Consider the following 19,247-nt stretch of genomic DNA (forward strand, 5'->3'; position numbering starts at 1 on the left):
GACGTATAAGGGAGCTTTGCAGAGACTGGTTCGAAAGTTTATCTGCGGAGCTTTACCTCCCAACCTGGGTGGAGATGGGATGGGGGTAAGAGGCACCTTACATGATCTGAAGCTGACCGCCCCACAGCTCCATAGGCCTTCGCTCCGCCAGCCGCCCCACAAACTCCTTCACTCAGCTCCGCGGCCCACAAGTAGCTCCCGCAGTCCCACGACCTGCTCCACCAGCCTGTCCACAAACTGCTCCGCATCCCACCAGCAGCTCCCGCCGTCCTACGAACTGCTCCACCAGCCTGTCCACAAGGCACTCCAGCCGTCCCGCAAACTGCTCCGCAATATATCTTCAGGCTCCCTCACTACTTAACACAACGCTCAGCGATTTCAGCTCTTTGGTGAATTCAGCTTGTAGTAGGGAAGCCTCAGTGCTGGTGCACTATTAGCCCAAAGTGAGCTCAGCACCTGTAACTAGACTTCTAATGAAATCAAAATTAGCTCTGATATTCTATAGTGGAGAGAAGAGGAAGTGCAATTAGTATGTAAGGCCCTCACCAAGGGGCCCATACAACCAAGTGTTAATACTTGTCCCCAGCCTCTTTCAATTCACAGAGTTTTGGAACCCATGACCCTTGCCTAGCGAGTGCCACTTAGTTGATGGTGAGTCCCTCCATCATAACAAAAGGCCAAGTACAGTTCCAAGCACAGTTCCCATAATCAGGGTAATAACAATTTATTCTTTCTGCCCCAATAACAGAGACACTGGGGATCCCACAGCAGCCAAAGTGACCATTTGGGCAACTATGGCCTCATTCTAGGCGGGGTGGGTGTGCCTATGCAAATGAGATCGGCCCCTGAAGTTCTTTTCCACAACTTGCCACACCCCACCACCAGATGTCAGGGTGGAGCTCATCCTGACACTGCTTACACCTATATGGTGAGAGCTCTGTGGGGGAGGGTCCCTCTTTGTTATAGGTGTGTGTACAATGCCTGGCACAGTGGGTCACCAGTCCCTCACTCAGTGGAGCTATCGGCAACTCACACCAGCTGGGGATCTGGCTCCATTGACGCCAGTGGAGTTCCGGCAGATTTGCACCAACTCAAATAGGGCAAAATACACAGTAATACCTCAGAGAAAATTACCGTCCTACTGACCTGTGTCATGACCTTCAATTCCTATTAGTGACAGAGGAGGTAGTGTATCACTTTTTGTCCCTGTCAAATCAGAAAATTAAACTATTTTTTCTAAGCTGATAGAAAATAGTAAAGCCCAGCAAACTCTCACAGTGTTTGATCTAGAAGGGAGTTGTACACCCAGGTCCACTTCTACTCTGGGGATGTCACAGTGAGTCCCAGCCAAACTGGATTTGTGTCCTGTATAACACTGGATATGAAATCCTGTGAAGTGTAAAGTAGAAGGGAATGGGTGAACATGCCATAACTTGCTAGAATTCCCTGCATACTCCCTTTGGGCTCTTGATCTTCAGTGGCTATCAGGAGAAACAGTCAGCACTTCTTCCCCTTGAACCTGAGCCAAAGCTACTTCCTTCCAAAGACAGGTCAATGCTGGAGGCAGAGGCACTCACTGGGAACTGGCCATTGGTGTTGGGCTTAGATGCCTGGGAGAAAGGATTGCCCGGTGTGGTGTTTGACCATCTCTGTTCCAGGACTGATGTTTATATAAATATAGCAAGTAGTCCCAGACTCCATGTCGTTGACTTCTCCTGCACCGGAAATCACCCAACAAGGCCCTGGCATGCTGCTTCTGCTTGGCAGAGGAGCAGCAGTGGTGTTAGAAATAGGGGCAATGATATTACAACTGGCGACCCATTACCCCAGCTGAAGTTTATGTAAACCTTCCTTTTACTTTACCATCTCCTTTTTATCCTGAATCACCAGGAGGTGAGAACTCTTCACTGAGCAATCATCATGGCCCTTGTGCCAAACTCGACTCTCTTTAGATGCCCAGTAACATTTTCCCCCATGCATGAGCCATTCCGTGGGGCAGAGTCTGCACCTGGAGCCATCTGGAGTGGGGAATGAAGACAGAGATGTCTGTACAGAATCTTCATTTTCAACGTTCCATCGAGGCCGTTTTTCCTCTAGTTTTGTTTAAGGTCAGGCCCAGTATTCACATAGCAGGGAGCGCTGCAGCCCAGGGTGGAGGTGAATTGGTAAAGGTGTCAGCCAGCCCCCTGGTACTGGATAATGCCAGATCATGCGTGGAACTGTGTGGGGATCTGGTGCTTTTATCTGAAGGTGGAAATCATTAGATCGTGGATGTATTTAAATCAAAGTTATGGACTGTCGGTGAACGCAATCTCCCCCGTCCACCCAAAGATCATGCAAAATAGGAAACTAAAGCTGTCCAGCAAAAAGCTTGCCATTCCCATTGGCCTTCTTCTGATGCATCTTAAAGGTTGGTGGTGGGGAAGCCTGCTGGAAAGTGATGATCTGCTGGTGTGCAAGAAACACCCTGAGAATTGAGGGTTGTGTGGAGATACATATACATTTATTCATGCATGTTCCTGGATAACTGCACCCATAAAATCAGGAGAAAAGGCAGCACTGGCCTAGTTTGGACCTCTGTCCAAGCAGAGGTCTTGGGAATCGGGCAATGTTGATTCTAATCCCAGCTTTGACACTGACCCATTGCTTAACCTTGGACAAGTCGCTTCATCGTGTGTGCCTCAGTTTCCCCTGCAGTGAAAATGGGATAATGACCTCCAGGGGTTGGGAAGCTGAATCTATTGAGACCGTAAAGCCCTTTGTGATGCTCCGATGGAAGGGGATCTAAATGCTAAACATTAATAAAGATCACATTTTTTGCCTGCGCATGACTTACACTTATTTCTTAAACAATTCTTTTCTGGCACAGCAAAGCCACATTTCTCATTGCGGGCTCTTTACAGACCCTCTCATCTCACATCTTTCGGATGAGTTACGGGAAGGCCGTTCTTTGGGAAATAAAGAAAAACTAGTTTCATGGAGTTCAACTCTTCTCAAACTCACTTGTTAGAAAAATATCTTGTTTCTGGGCTCTCAGCTGCTGCCATTCCAAACACAGCAATAGGGCTTGGGGCACTGAAAATTAGCACCTCTGTGTTTTGATCTCATCAGCTCTTCCTGTCTTTCAGAGGGTGGAATCAAAACAAGCTTATTAAATCTTGTTGCCTCTTTTGATGTTGCTGTACCAGTTTGGGTAGCTACATTTTCCCCTTCCCTTAATTCCCCCCTGAAACTTCAGTTGGACATTTCTGCCCCTTAGCTATTGTGTACAGTGTTGCTGTGTGCTGCTAAAGAGCCAGAAGGTTTCTCCCCAGAGATGGCTGCATATTGTTGCCAGATGTTTTATGGTAGAGAGATAGCTAAGCCATCGGGCAATCTTTTTCCCCTGCAGGGCACTGGTGTGTATAAGATGGGATATAGGAAAGAGATTAGGGGATCTCTTAACTCAGGGGTCTCAGATGTGTGGCCTGAGGAGTTATTTCCTGTGGTCCACCATAGCTCCCCTCACCCCCGCCTGCTGCCTTCACCCCCCTGATCGCGCCACATCCCTGCTCCTCCGCCAGTGCTTCCTGCCACCAAACAGCTGTTTGGCAGCGCTTAGGACTTTCCAGGAGGGAGTGGGGAGGAGCGGGGATGCGGCATGCTCAGGGGAGGAGGTGGAGAAGAGGCGGGGCCGGGGCAGGGATTTGGGGAAAGGGTTGGAATAGGGGTAGGGAGGGGATGGAGTTGGGGTGGGGACTTTGGGGAAGGAGTTGGAATGGGGGCGGGGAAGGGGTGGGAAGAGGACGGGCAGAGGCGCGGCCTCATGGAAGGGGTGGCGTGGAGGCGGGGCTGAGGGTGGGGGGCTTTTGTATCTTTGTATGAAAAGGTGTCAGTGGTGTGGCCCTCGGGCCAATGTACTAGTCCTCATGTGGCCCTCCTGGTGATTTGAGTTTGAGATCCCTGTCTTAACCCATGGAATGCAAGATTCATAAGCAATAGGATATTTACTGCACATATTGAAGTTACCAGTTCTGTGCACCCTGAATTACAAATTCACCACTAGATATCACTGCAGTGCAGAATGAGCTGAGGTTACCTCCTGAGCTGCTATAGGGAGGTTCACACAGAAATTGTTTCAAGCGAGACAGGAAATCCTCCAGGCCAGTGTCGCACTTTGTTCCATTGGTGGGTCTGTGACTGGCCCCTTCGCTATGCAGGGTATTCATTGCTGCTCTGGTCCGTTCTTCACAAGGGACTTGTAACTGGAAAACTTCAAAACAGCACCAGCGTCAATGACAAGAGGGACTGGAGAAAACGGAGTGTTTAATGGGGTTGTCACCTTTGAGGAACAAAAACCTGGGACATCCGGGATGATCCTGAGCCTGTATAACTAGACAGCTGGCAGTGTGTACTGAGCACCTGGACAGATTTAAAGGGACGATCCTGGGAAAACCTGGCCAGGTGTTACAAACCCTAGTATTAAACCCACTAAATACTGTATCTGTTGAATCTAGGGTAGGGTTAGAGAGCTGGAGTGAGACACAGAACAAATGAGACTCTTTTTCATCACACATTGTAAGGTGCAGTCCCCTTTTCCCTACACGTTTAACAGCGACATGGTCTAGGCAGGTCCCAGGAATCTCATGTATCCAGCTCTGATGTACACCTGATGATGAGGATGTGCCTGGAGTTTTAGTCACAGACACACTGGAAGCAGAAGTGGAATCCTGATGGCGATGTGGAGGAAGGGGAATTCATGGTGCATTGTTACATACCTGTGCAAAGGGATACATGTCCTGGAACTACTCACCCCGCAGCCCCAGTGCTATCAGCTGCCAGCAGGACAATAGTCCCAGCCCATCCGACCCCTAGAGCAATTTGAATCCAGTGGGGACGCTGATGGGAATCTGCAACCATCAGTATTTGAAGCACAGTCAACATGCAGGGGAAGGGATAGCAGTGAGACATGAGACTCTGCCGTGGAGCCCATGCAGTACCCAGGTACTGTCAGGAGCAGCCGTTTCAGCTGTATAGGGATAACCAGAGTAATGTACAGGGAAGCTGAAGCACACAATAATGATACCGATGAGAGAGACACGGAAGGTGAGGTAACATCGTTTAATGGACCAACTTCTGTTGGTGAGAGACAAGCTTTTGAGATACACCAAGCTCTTCTTCAGAGCTTGTCCCTTCCACCAAGAGAAGTTGGTCCAATAAGAGGTATCACCTCACCCACCTTGTTGTTCCAATATCCTGGGACCAACACGGCTATCCACCACTGCAAACAATCATACGACCTACTGTCATCCAGGTAACTAATTAACAGGCACTCTGACTCACTGACAGTGTTACACAAAGGGGGTGGTGATGGGTATTTGCCCATGTGGCTACACAGTGAATCTGTGCTTCAGTCATCCCAGCTGTGGTATGTGGAAAGCTGTGTTAAAATGACAAGCCATCCCTTTAAATCCTCAAGGGTTTTCCTGGTCCTGCTTGCAGGCCTCTGGGCGCAGTTGGGAAATGTGCCATTACAGTCAGTCTGCAGAGAGCCAGCCTTGAGTAAGGTGGAGTGAGCTGCGCTGCTGTGTTTTAGGGAGCAGCCTGCTTTGTCTCTCTCTGTTTTTGGTTCTTGTGCATTCTTATTCTGAATTCTACAAAATAAAGTCGCATTACATTGCAACCTTCCAGCAAGAGTAGTTATGTTTTTATCTAAGTTCTTTTCGTGTATGCTGTGAACAACTTGTATAGAAAGCCACTGTGGCTTATGTAGAATTGGCAACTCCACATTTTCAAGGCTGTCTTCCATAGGAACAGGACCAGAGATTTATTTTTCACTTTGAACTAGAGATGGTAGGAATTTTTGTTCAAAACATCTTTTTTTTTTACAAATTTTAAATGAAAATGTTGGCAAAATTTGTTGCTTCGAAAATGTTTTTTTGATGAAAGGGAAAATGTTTGTTTTTTCCTTCCCTTTACCCTCCCCCCCACTTCCTTCCCTCCATCCTTTTTTTCCCCCATTTTCCCATTGAAAAAGGGTGGGATTCCCTTTTCAGTTGCAAAATGGGAAAAGCAAAGAAAAAGCAAAAGAGGGTGAAATACTACAAAAAAAGTTTAAAAATTTCAATTCAATATTTTGATGAAAATTTGTAAAAATTAGAAAAATAAGGCACCTTCCAAACCAGCAAACAAAAACTTCAAAGAATTTTGTAAAAAATTTGTAGCTTTTTCAACCAGCTCTACTTTAAATGAAGCTTGTTTAGTCTTGGGCCTTCCAGCAACGCTTATAATTGCCCTGGCAGAAGTCACAGTGTTCCCAGCATTAAATAATCTGACTTTGAGTAACTTCTGGATAAGTAGACTTCAAGGCCAGGAGGGACACCACTGTGATCTGACCTCCTGTTTCACCCAGGCCAGAGACCTGCCCCAAATGTATTCCTTTTGAACTACATCTTAAAATTGGAGCCCATAATTTATAAAAGTTGGACGTGTTGGTTTGAATTTTTATTGACACCCAAGTTATTAGTTAATTATTACTAATGTTACAGTAAGATCCAGCCAATATAAGGAGCCCATTCTTATGGTTCATCCATCATCATTGCACTACACACCACACAAACACAATACGAGAGCATGTGATCTGAATAGCCTAGGCAAAGAAAGGATTATGATCCTCATGCAAGGATCCTCTTCATTTTCAGTATTTACTCATTTTTCTCTGAAAGTTTCCCAAGTTTTGAAAAAGCCAGGATTTAGGTTGTACCGATTTTCCACCAGACTTTGGCTTTTTTGGGACCCAAGAATTTTTTGCAGAAGAAGTAGAACTGAAACTTAAAATGAAGGGCAGTGGAGGGGGGTGGGGTGGGGGGGAAAGACTGCACACATTAAGTACTGAGCACTCCACCGGACCCTGGCCCTTCATAGAATCATAGAATCATAGAATATCAGGGTTGGAAGGGACCTCAGGAGGTCATCTAGTCCAACCCCCTGCTCAAAAGCAGGACCCATCTCCAAATAAATCAACAGCGTAGTCCCTCCTACTTCTCCTGCACAGGTTCTGTCTGACAGGGGAAGCAGACGGGTCTCTCTGCCTTGGAGAGTGAGATGGGCAGGGAGCCTGGTCCTGGCAGCCAAGACCAGTCACACAGAACCTCTTCTGACTCCGCACAGAGCCCTCTCCTGACCTCACCCCTTCAGCATGGCCCCAGGAAGCAGCTGGGGCTGTGCTGAAGGGCCGGGATGAGGAGGAGGCTGTGTGGCAGGAGATCCAGTACTTTGTGTGCCCCTCCTGACCCCAGCCCTTCACATTAGCCCTGTCCACTTCCCCTGAGAAGTGGGGGAACAAGATGAGTAGGATCTCGATAGCTGAGACTACCTGACTGCTACATCATAGAATCATAGAATAGAATCATAGAATATCAGGGTTGGAAGGGACCTCAGGAGGTCATCTAGTCCAACCCCCTACTCAAAGCAGGACCAATCCCCAATTAAATCATCCCAGCCAGGGCTTTTTCAAGCCTGACCTTAAAAACATCTAAGGAAGGAGATTCCACCACCTCCCTAGGTAACGCATTCCAGTGCTTCACCACCCTCCTAGTGAAAAAGTTTTTCCTAATATCCAACCTAAACCTCCCACACTGCAACTTGAGACCATTACTCCTTGTTCTGTCCTCTTCTACCACTGAGAATAGTCTAGAACCATCCTCTTTGGAACCACCTCTCAGGTAGTTGAAAGCAGCTATCAAATCCCCCCTCATTCTTCTCTTCTGCAGGCTAAACAATCCCAGTTCCCTCAGCCTCTCCTCAGAAGTCATGTGTTCCAGACCCCTAATCATTTTTGTTGCCCTTCGCTGGACTCTCTCCAATTTATCCACATCCTTCTTGTAGTGTGGGGCCCAAAACTGGACACAGTACTCCAGATGAGGCCTCACCAATGTCGAATAGAGGGGAACGATCACGTCCCTTGATCTGCTTGCTATGCCCCTACTTATACATCCCAAAATGCCACTGGCCTTCTTGGCAACAAGGGCACACTGTTGACTCATATCCAGCTTCTCGTCCACTGTCACCCCTATGCCCTTTTCCGCAGAACTGCTGCCTAGCCATTCGGTCCCTAGTCTGTAGCGGTGCATTGGGTTCTTCTGTCCTAAGTGCAGGACCCTGCACTTATCCTTGTTGAATCTCATCAGATTTCTTTTGGCCCAATCCTCCAATTTGTCTAGGTCCCTCTGTATCCTATCCCTACCTGCCACCGTATCTACCACTCTTCCTAGTTTAGTATCATCCGCAAATTTGTTGAGAGTGCAATCCACACCATCCTCCAGATCATTTATGAAGATATTGAACAAAACCGGCCCCAGGACCGACCCCTGGGGCACTCCACTTGACACCGGCTGCCATCTAGACATGGAGCCATTGATCACTACCCGTTGAGCCCGACAATCTAGCCAACTTTCTACCCACCTTATAGTGCATTCATCCAGCCCATACTTCTTTAACTTGCTGACAAGAATACTGTGGGAGACTGTGTCAAAAGCTTTGCTAAAGTCAAGAAACAATACATCCACTGCTTTCCCTTCATCCACAGAACCAGTAATCTCATCATAGAAGGCGATTAGATTAGTCAGGCATGACCTTCCCTTGGTGAATCCATGCTGACTGTTCCTGATCACTTTCCTCTCATGTAAGTGCTTCAGGATTGATTCTTTGAGGACCTGCTCCATGATTTTTCCGGGGACTGAGGTGAGGCTGACTGGTCTGTAGTTCCCAGGATCCTCCTTCTTCCCTTTTTTAAAGATGGGCACTACATTAGCCTTTTTCCAGTCGTCCGGGACTTCCCCCGATCGCCATGAGTTTTCAAAGATAATGGCCAATGGCTCTGCAATCACAGCCGCCAACTCCTTTAGCACTCTTGGATGCAACGCAACCGGCCCCATGGACTTGTGCACGTCCAGCTTTTCTAAATAGTTCCTAACCATTTCTTTCTCCGCAGAGGGCTGGTTACCTCCTCCCTATGCTGTGTTGCCCAGCGTAGCAGTCTGGGAGCTGACCTTGATCGTGAAAACAGAGGCAAAAAAAGCATTGAGTACATTAGCTTTTTCCACATCCTCTGTCACTAGGTTGCCTCCCTCATTCAGTAAGGGGCCCACACTTTCCTTGGCTTTCTTCTTGTTGCCAACAAGAAATCCTTCTTGTTACTCTTAACATCTCTTGCTAGCTGCAGCTCCAGGTGCGATTTGGCCCTCCTGATTTCATTCCTACATGCCCGAGCAACATTTTTATACTCTTCCCTAGTCATTTGTCCAATCTTCCACTTCTTGTAAGCTTCTTTTTTATGTTTAAGATCCGCAAGGATTTCACTGTTAAGCCAAGCTGGTCGCCTGCCATATTTACTATTCTTTCGACACATCGGGATGGTTTGTCCCTGTAACCTCAATAGGGATTCTTTGAAATACAGCCAGCTCTCCTGGACTCCTTTCCCACTCATGTTATTCCCCCAGGGGATCCTACCCATCAGTTCCCTGAGGGAGTCGAAGTCTGCTTTCCTGAAGTCCAGGGTCCGTATTCTGCTGCTTACCTTTCTTCCCTGTGTCAGGATCCTGAACTCGACCAACTCATGGTCACTGCCTCCCAGATTCCCGTCCACTTTTGCTTCCCCTAATTCTTCCCGGTTTGTGAGCAGCAGGTCAAGAAAAGCTCTCCCCCTAGTTGGCTCCTCCAGCACTTGCACCAGGAAATTGTCCCCTACAGTTTCCAAAAACTTCCTGAATTGTCTGTGCACTGCTGCAGTGCTCTCCCAGCAGATATCAGGATGATTAAAGTCGCCCGTGAGAACCAGGGTGTGCAATCTAGTAACTTCCGTGAGTTGCCGGAAGAAAGCCTCATCCACCTCATCCACCTAGTCCGGTGGTCTATAGCAGACTCCCACCACTACATCACTCTTGTTGCTCACACTTCTAAACTTAATCCAGAGACACTCAGGTTTTTCTGCAGTTTCATACTTGAGCTCTGAGCAGTCATACTGCTCCCTTACATACAGTGCTACTCCCCCACCTTTTCTGCCCTGTCTGTCCTTCCTGAACAGTTTATAACCATCCATGACAGTACTCCAGCCATGTGAGTTATCCCACCAAGTCTCTGTTATCATGAGTACCCCCCTTTCCCTGGGCCCCCAAGAGACCAAGACCCCTCTGACCCACCCACTGCCTTTTGTTTTCAGTTTTTACTGATTTGAACACATTAAAATTTTTTTAGAATAAACACTGATAAATTCCCAGGAAATAGCTTTTAAAAATAAGGGCCTTCGTTTTCATCCCCATGCTACAGCAGAGGAAACTGAGGTGCAGAGATACAGTGATTTGCCCCAAGTTGCCCAGGGACCCAGTGGTACAGCTGGGAATTGAACCCAGCAGAAGGCAAATGTCAGCCACAAGAGCAGTTTTCTCTCTAAAGAATAAAACTAGTATGGATTTTACAGAACAAACTATATAGAGGTCTGCATGGAGAAAAAACAATCCCCTTTTGCCTGTCTTTGAATTGAATATACAGCTTGTCAATTTACTCCAAACTTTTCAGTGAAAATTCTCCCCTAGCCTCAGAACGACACACATATTTCAATGTCACAGTGATTCCCTTCATACTTCCCAGATCCTCTCCAAAAACAGCAGCATGGTTCCTTAGTATAGCGGGCAGACCGGTTTCTTCTTTAGTCATTCAGTGCACTTCTGCCCAGTTCAGCTGGATCTTCCTAAGCCAAGACCTACCCATTAAGGTTGGGTAATTACCTCTCACTTGATGATTCCCTGTTCTGTTCATTCCCTCTGGGGCACCTGGCTTTAGCCACTGTCGGAAGACAGGACACTGGGCTAGATGGACCTTTGGTCTGACCCAATGTGGCCGTTCTTATGTTCTTATTGGTTCATCTTTATTTGGTGGAAGAGACAAGTTTTCGAACTACACAGACCTGAAGGAAAGCTCCGTGTGGCTGGAAAGTTTGTCTCTTCCACCAACCGAAGTTGGTCCAATAAAAGATATTACCCACCTACCTTGTCTATCTCATATCCTGGTACCAACACAGCATACCTACGATTCGGGCTAAACAGAGATTTCCCAACCGCTAAGAAAGTTACAAAGGGAGGTGAAGTTCACTCAGAATCAGGCTTGTGCTGAAAACTGCCTTCTGCTTAATGGCTGTATGGAGTCACGGCTGGAGCTCCACTGATTTTAACATCAGCTCGTGAGAAATGTTAGTTATCGTTTGAGGTGTAGGCCCTGAACGGTGCTATGCAGCATAGTGAACCCTACACCAAGTAGTAAGTATTTGCGGGATCAAGTCCTTAGCTGTGACATTGGAAATACAGTATTAAGGGCCAGATTCTGCCACTCTTACTCCCAGGGAGTCATCCACTCACCCTGAGACACTTTCACTCATCTCTTCTGAAATGCAGCATGCAAAGACCCAGGCTGGGACTGTCAAAGCTGTCCAGTGGACTTGGGCGCCCAACTCTCCTAGTAAATTTCAGTTCCCTTGGGTCTCTTTGAAGCCCCAGCCACACTCTGCAATTGCTGCGTTGCGAAAGCAGACGCTCTGGGAGGATGCTAAGTCACTTACCTTGGGGCCCAGCTCCCGGGGGGCGGCCTGGTTGTTTCTGCTTCGGCCGGAGGTTTAATACCATGTAGCCCTCTTCATCCTCCATTGGCCAAGCGCGTCCCTGGTTTGATTTCCCAGCAGGTGCTCAGAGCGGGGACAGGAGGCCCCCCATGAACTGGCGTTCTTCAAGGGAAACCACACAGGAAACGCAGGTATCAAGTGCATGTGTGGTCTTAGCTACATCTCTCTCCTTCACCCTCCCCTGGACTGTACAGGAGACCTGAACTGGTTGGACAGAACGGCTTTGAATAAAAGTGGGTCAGGGCCCCTCGGCTAGCCGTGCTGAACCAGGTTTCAAACCGATGCAAGTTCTCCCTGCGTCTGCACTAGCAGCCTCCTAAATCACTGCCTTCTGATTACTGATCCCACCCTTCTCAGCTCAGCCCCCAGAAGCAGTGCATTCTGGGAAACTCAGAAACCCCCCCAGAGCATTGAGGGGCAGAAGTGGGAGGGGATGTATGGACCTGTATAAATCACTGTTTCATATCCTCAGCTGTGCTTGATCTGCAGAAGATGTGGGTCTGTTACAGCCCCACATACAGCCCCTGGCTCTCTTCTTCACACTGTAGAGGCTCACACTTCTCGCTCTCAAGCTGCCTGGTTCAATTCCTGCTGGTGCTTGTCACATGTGCCAGCCCGCGTTTTCCAATCCTTTAATCGTCCTGGACTGTGGGCACCAGAACTGGACACAGGATCCCGGCAGCAGGCACACCAGTGCCAAATCCAGAGGTAAAATAACCTCCCAGCTCCTACTCGACATTCCCGTTTATACATCCCAGGATCGCATTAGCCCTTTTGGCCACAGTGTTGCAGTGGGAGCTCATGTTCAGCTGATCATCTTCCACGACCCCCAAAGTACTCTGTCCTACCGTGCTCACGGGCTTTGTGCTCAGCGTGTCCTGTAGCATATGCGAGAACAGCGTGCTGGTATGTGTGTTAGAGGCAGGCTGGGGCAGGGCTCAAAGAGGGCAGAGTTAAGGTTGTGTTGTGGGGTGGGGATTTTCCCTCAGTGTTTATATATCAGTGACCTGCATTTGTTTGCCAGAAAAGCTGCATATCACATTGTGTGTTGTTTGATCGACTCGTGCTGCTACCGGCAGGTCACTAGAGAGGTTTTCGGAATTAGTGCTGGCAGTAGGAAGAATTGCAGACAGCCAGAGAGCTCGCTGGAAATTTTTGTAGCCACTTCAGCAAACACATGAGCATGAGCCTGACCCAGGGGCTCTCACAGGAAATTGCCTTTAGTCAAGAAATTGCATAGCACCCGGGCGGGTTGTTCACACCATCACCATCCTCCGATGCTGCGGACTAGCTCAGATCAGTGCTTCCTGTCCGTGCTAGGTGCTGCTTTCACCTCCCACTTCCCGGGCTCTGCCTGTGTCCCCAAGACCAGCCTCACGCACTACTGAGATGGGCAGGGCTGCAGGGAATGGGGGTGGGGAGGGGCAAAGGGTAACGACAGGAAGATGCCAAACTAGTGTTGTGTAGCATGAAAGGGCAGGTCATTAAATCCAAGACTGAGGTTGGGCCCAGAGGGAGGAGCTGGTAGCAGCAGAGCAAAGGGCGGTGATGGGAGCTGGCCCAGCGAAGTGGGGTTTGAAGAGGGATCTGGAGGTGGATTGAGAGGTTCCTTAAGCCTTGGGAGAGAGAGGCCAATCCAGACACTGGGGGCTGCATGAACAAAACCCTGTAGGCCCAAGGGGGAGAAGCTGAAGGACAAAGGAGGGAGGAGGTGGTGGAGTGAGGTCAGGAGGGACCTTCCCCTGGGGACAGGTTATCCTAGACTGTGAGGTGTCTTGCTCCTTCCTCTGGTGCTGGCCAGAGTCACAGACAGGAGAGTGGGTAGAGGGACCCCCGGTCTGGTAATCCCTGCGATCCTGGGAGTGCAGCCCAAGAACTGGAATGGGGGCAGAGCTAGGGATGAAGACGTGGGCAGGGGCAGGGCCGTGCAGCACTGTCAAGTGCGGATGAGCAGCGTGATCCGCTCCTTGCCTTGAACTTTGTAGAGTCAGTTACCCAATGGGCGGAGACACTGATGGATTTAGAAAGATAAACTCAACCCGGAGAGAGAGACAGAGAGACAGAGACACTGGCCTTGGGGTTACGGCACTGGGCTGGGACTTAGCAGATGTGGGCTCTCATCCTGCCTGTCGGGCCATGCGTCTTTACTTCCTATGTGGTTTCACAGTCACTTTCACGGAGAAGCAAAGCTCCTACCACAGGCCTGAGCCTGAAGCTACAGACTGAGTCCAAATACACTTAATCACTGTGTTACGGTTGCACCCATGTGTGAAGGAGATAAGCACGTGTGGAGCTGATTTAAGCACAGGCAACTGCTATCAAGACTTTGATTGTTTCTGGCACTAATATGCCTGGAGGAATTCAGCCCCAACTGCCCTGCCGCATTCATGTCCCCTGCAGAATTTTTGCTTTCCCGCAGAGAAAGGACAGGGAAGCAAAGGGAAGCTGCAAAAGTGGTCAAGCACCTCTCCCCAGCAGCGCAGGTATGTTGTTTCAGGTGCCCAGAGCAGCCAGCAGAGAGGTAAATCATCACGGGCGTGGGGGGCAGGGCTGGGGATGCCCCAGCCGGTGCCTCCTGCCCTGCACCAGGTTCAGGTGCTAGTCCCAGCTGGGGAAGACTGAACTTCCTCTACTTTGCACAGAGCAACCTCTTCCCCAGAGGAGCCGGGCCAGATCAGACCCACCCCCAGAAATGTCCCCTGGCTGCAGGAAGCTCTGCATCCTCCCCAACCCCCATCGCTCCTCGGCCACAGGGGGAGGGATCACTATACAGGGAGCTGCTCCCCCTTCCGCCCAATCCCTGTGCATCCAGACCCCTCCATCCTCAGATCCCCCAGCTGAGCCTCAGACTCCCACACCCAGATCCCTCCCTGACCCCCCCGCACATCCAGACGCCCAGCCCTGCACCCCAACAAGCCCCATGCCTGGATCCCCACCCCAATGAACCCTACCCCCATGGCACCTGGACCATCCTAATGGGCCCCGACCACCTTCACCTGGACCCCCTGCAGAGTCCCATTGCCCTGCACCCAGAACCCTCCAATAAGCCCCTCTGCATCCAACTCCCTCCTACATCCAGACCCTCCACTGAGCTGCCCGCACCCAGAACCCTCTGGATCCCGCCCCCCCGCCCCACACACACACTAAGCCCCTCCGTGCTTGGATCCTGCTGGGCTGAGCCTGCTTGCCCCATACCCGGCGCAGAGGGGCAGGACCCCAGGGTGTTTCTGGGGCAGGCCCAGCCCTTGCACTGTCTCAGGGTCGGGCGCAGCCTCCCTGGCACGCCTGTGCCCTGGGGCGGAGGTGGGAGAAGGGGGCTGCTGAGTGACCTCCTAAATTCTTTGTAAGCTGCGCGGCCGTGCAGGGAGCCCGCCTGGCCGGGACCTGCTGCGGCGCCCCTCCCCCGACCCCAACGCAGCCACAGACCTGCCACGGCCAAGGGAGGGGCGCCCGTCCTGGGGGCCCCGCCCCCACAGCCCAGGTGCGGCTGCCGGGGAGAGACATCGGGGGGGGAGTCCCCTCTCCCCGCCATAGCCACGGCGCACCCTCCTGCACCCCGAACCCCGCATCCCTGGCCCCGCCCCAGAGCCCGCACCCCAACCCTCTGCCCCAGCCCTCAGCCCCCTCCCACACTCTGAACCCCTTGCCCCCCACCCCCGCCACATCAATTTTGTTCTGTGCACCAATATGGAGGTGATGTGTCTGGCTGTAGGTCCAGTTCCCTTCGGCCTTAGCAAAATAGTCATCTTTCCCTTGGATCCAGAACCAGCCTGGGCACCAGGGGGCATGGAGGAGACTGCTTAAGTATCACCACCGGGGGGGGCGCCTGGTAAAAGTAAGAAAAGACCCAGGGTGAGAGATCATCTTGTCTCTGTGGGGAACAAGCAGGAGCAGAAAGCGCCAAACCAGATCAGGCTAGTGGCCTAGATGGTCCGCTCTCGTAGTGTGGCCAGCGCCAGGGGCTTCATAGGAAATGGCAGGACGCCCTCTCGTGGTAGCGTTGCCAACTTTCTAACTGCACAAAACTGAACACCCTTGCCCCGTCCCCCGCCCTGAGGCCCCACTCGTTCCCCCCGCCCTCTGTCGCTTCCTCTCCCTCCCTCCCTTTCACGGGGCTGGAATTTGGGGTGCGGGTGGGGGGGTGCAGGTTCCGGGGTGGGGCCAGAAATGAGGGGTTCAGGGAGCTGGAGGGGGCCCTGGGCTGGGGCAGAGGGTTGGGTTGCAGGAGGGGGTGCGGGCTCTGGGAGGGAGTTCGGGTGCGGGACAGGGTTCGAGCTTTGGCCGGGCGGCGCTTACCTCAGGTGGCTCCCAGTTGGTTGCGCAGCCTCCCTACCTGCCCTGGCTCCGCGACGCTCCCGGAAGCGGCCGCCATGTCCAGTCGCTAGGCGGAGACACGGCCAGGCAGCTCTGTGCCATGCATGGCCTGCGCCCACAGACGCGCCCCTGCAGCTCCCATTGGCTGCTGTTCCCACTGGTGCTTGGGGCGGGAGCAGCGCGTGGCGCTTCCCTGGCTGCCCCTGCACCTAGGGGCCGCAGGGACATGCCAGTCGTTCCGGGAGCTGCAGGGAGCCATGGGAGGCAGGGAGCCTGCCTTAGCCCCACGGACTGGACTTTTAACGCCCCGGTCAGGGTGCTGACTGCAGCCACCAGGGACCCTTTTGGACCAGGCGTTCTGGTCACAAACCAGATGCCTGGCAACCCTATCTCATGGGCAGTGGTGAGAGAGCCTGCTCCAGAGAACGTTTCCTCCAAAATGCAGTCAGAGGCTGGCTAGGCGCCGGAGCAGGAAGGTTCATATTCCTTCTATTCGTACCCTGGTTCAGAGAGAATAACCTGCCCGGAGGGGTCAGGAGAACACTTCTCTCGGTCAGTGGCTGGCTCATGGCCTGAAGCAGGAGGGTTCGTACCCCCCCAGACACTGAACCCTCTCCAGGATAACTCTGGAGGGTCTCAGAGTAACAGCCGTGTTAGTCTGTATTCGCAAAAAGAAAAGGAGTACTTGTGGCACCTTAGAGACTAACCAATTTATTTGAGCTAAAGCTCATGCTCAAATAAATTGGTTAGTCTCTAAGGTGCCACAAGTACTCCTTTTCTTTCTGGAGGGTCTCGTTATCCATGTCAAGGTCCCATCCTTCTGTGAATCCTGCTGAGCTCTGGGCCTCAGCAACAGCCTGTGGCAGTGAGTTACCCTGGCCGCGAGGCTGCTAGTTACTCGTTTTATGCAACAGGAGAGGGAGGAAGAGGTTTAAGAGTGGTGTAGTATAATTCAGTCAATTCTATGGAATGGCCACTAGGGGAATCAGACCCCCACAACTGGGGGTGACCTACTGGACTTAATGCTGAGGGTCTTGCTCCCAAAGATCATTTACACTAGCTTTTTATGTAGCCTGTTGTAAAACTAGGCAAATATCTAGATGAGTTGATGTAACCCCTGGAAGGCCTCTGAGTACCCCCAGGGGTACACGTAGCCCTGATTGAGACCCACTGGTCTATATAATAATGGATGGAACAGGGAAGATGCATTGGGAGCTTTTGTTAGTAAAGGTGTGGACGGTCCTTGCACGCCCCCTTGTGGCCTAGTGTGGCACTCGGGGTGCACCCCTCCTTAATTTCACAGTGATACGGGCCTACTTGTGAGATACTCCAGTATTCCCCCCCCCCCGGTACTGTCCCCGTAGCCCCCCATCCACGCTCGCCCCTGCTGCATTTGGAGAAACAACTACGTCTAACTACGTCTATGGGGTCTACAAAAGTTTGTCGTTACCATAGAACAGTGGTTTTTAGCCTGTGGTCCGTGGACCCCTGGGGGTCCTCAGACTATGTCTAAGATTTCCAAAGGGGTCCACACCTCCACTGGAAATTTTGTAGGGGTCTGCAAATGAAAAAAGGTTGAAAACCAATGGTTTTGAGTTCATTTCTAATGTTGTTTGTTTGTTTTATAATGCAGCCATCAACGTCTCTTTAGCACACCAACAAGCCCAATATTTCCGCAGGCTTTTATGTTAGTACTGAATATGGGAGTAGTGAAATTATGGTTACCAGTGTTTGTAATTATTGTGGGAATACAGGAAAGAAGGACTGTGCTTAACCTGTCCCAAAGGAAGGAGTCACTTTCAGTGTTAAGAGAAAAGGAGGACTTGTGGCACCTTAGAGACTAACAAATTTATTTGAGCCTTGTTAAAACAAGGGTTTGAATGTCTGTGAAAGAAAAAGGGGTGGGGTCAGGAATATTAGCCAGGAGGCTGTATACCCTGGAAGGTCTTTCCTAGGCTGGTTTAACCTGTTTCCCCATCCCATCCCGCTTAGCTGTTTAAAGAATAGAACTAAATAGGTTTCATTAGGAGCCACTTTTGTTATGTTAAATGGCTCACTGCGGGCTGAAGTTGCTTGTGGTGAGACTGTTTCTGCCCAGAACTGAAGTCACTTGTGGCAGGACTGTGTTTCTGCCCAGAAACGACCGTGCAAGGAAGGAACAAAGCCTGGATCAGGATTATAAAAATAATCCTGGAAGAAAGGAGCAGCTGAAAAGTGAATGAGGCTGTAAATGGAAATCCTCTTCTGCACAATCCATAATTAGGCGGTGGAACTCATTGCCACAAGATGTCACCGACGCCAAGAACTTGGCAAGATTCACAGTGGGCTTGGACTTTTATATGGGTGATGTGAGGATCCAAAGTTAGATATAAAGGAAGTTTTTTAATTACTAAAAAAAGAAAAAGTTAGAGAAAGGCTGTGAAGCTCTGTGCTTCAGGGCACTAATGGGGGCCGGGCAGTAACTTTCTCTGGGGGCAGATTATTGTATAACTGCAGGATTTCTTGCCTGGTCCTCTGAAGCAGCTGGTGCTGGCCACTGTCAGAGACAGGTGACTGGGCTAAAGGGACCAGGGGTATGATGCCGCCTGGCAACTGCTATGTTTCTATTGGTAAAAGCACTCACCGTATAGGTCTGGGCACTGTACATCCGTTATAAAGTGTACCACATAGTAATGATAAAAACCAGAGACCTCCTTGCCCTGCAAATTACCCTCCAACCAACCCCTCCCAAACCCTAATTAGCCCCGTGAAAAGGCCTGGAAGGAACCAGATTAACTGCAGTGTGTCCCCAAGCTCCGGCAAGAGAGCTGTAGAGTCAAGCCTTCCTACTTCCATCACCAGGTGGCACTATTCAGGCTCAAAGCTTTTCTCCCCTCCATGGACGTCTCCCAATAGCTGTTCTTTATTGTTGACCTGCAGCTCACAAAAGCTTATGCTCATATAAATTGGTTAGTCTCTAAGGTGCCACAAGTCCTCCTTTTCTTTTTGCGAATACAGACTAACACGGCTGCTACTCTGAAACCTGTTTATTATTTGTGTTATTGTAACCTCTAGAAATTCCAAATACGGTTTGGAGCCTCGTTGTGGTAGGAGCTTTACACACACAATTCCATAGTTATTAGTTCATGGAGCTTTCTTTTTAAGAGCTTGAATTTTCAAAGGCCACTAACACCCATAAAGGACAGTCCGTGCCTTGTCCTTTTTTGTCTTTTTCCCTGCAAATTTGTTCCATCAGTGGCAGGAAGGAAATGGGATCTGCACAGTTATTTTTGGTACAGGAAAG

The 19,247-nt window shown here is 50.3% G+C and overlaps 1 pseudogene; it reads right to left on the bottom strand.

The window, feature by feature from the left end:
* Window positions 1-11,675, bottom strand: part of LOC125621418 (killer cell lectin-like receptor subfamily F member 1) — a 77,077-nt pseudogene extending 65,402 nt beyond the window's left edge.
* Window positions 11,676-19,247: the final 7,572 nt, after the last annotated feature.

Source organism: Caretta caretta, chromosome 14 (assembly GCF_965140235.1).
Source record: "Caretta caretta isolate rCarCar2 chromosome 14, rCarCar1.hap1, whole genome shotgun sequence".
Classification (NCBI taxonomy): Eukaryota; Metazoa; Chordata; order Testudines; family Cheloniidae; genus Caretta; species Caretta caretta.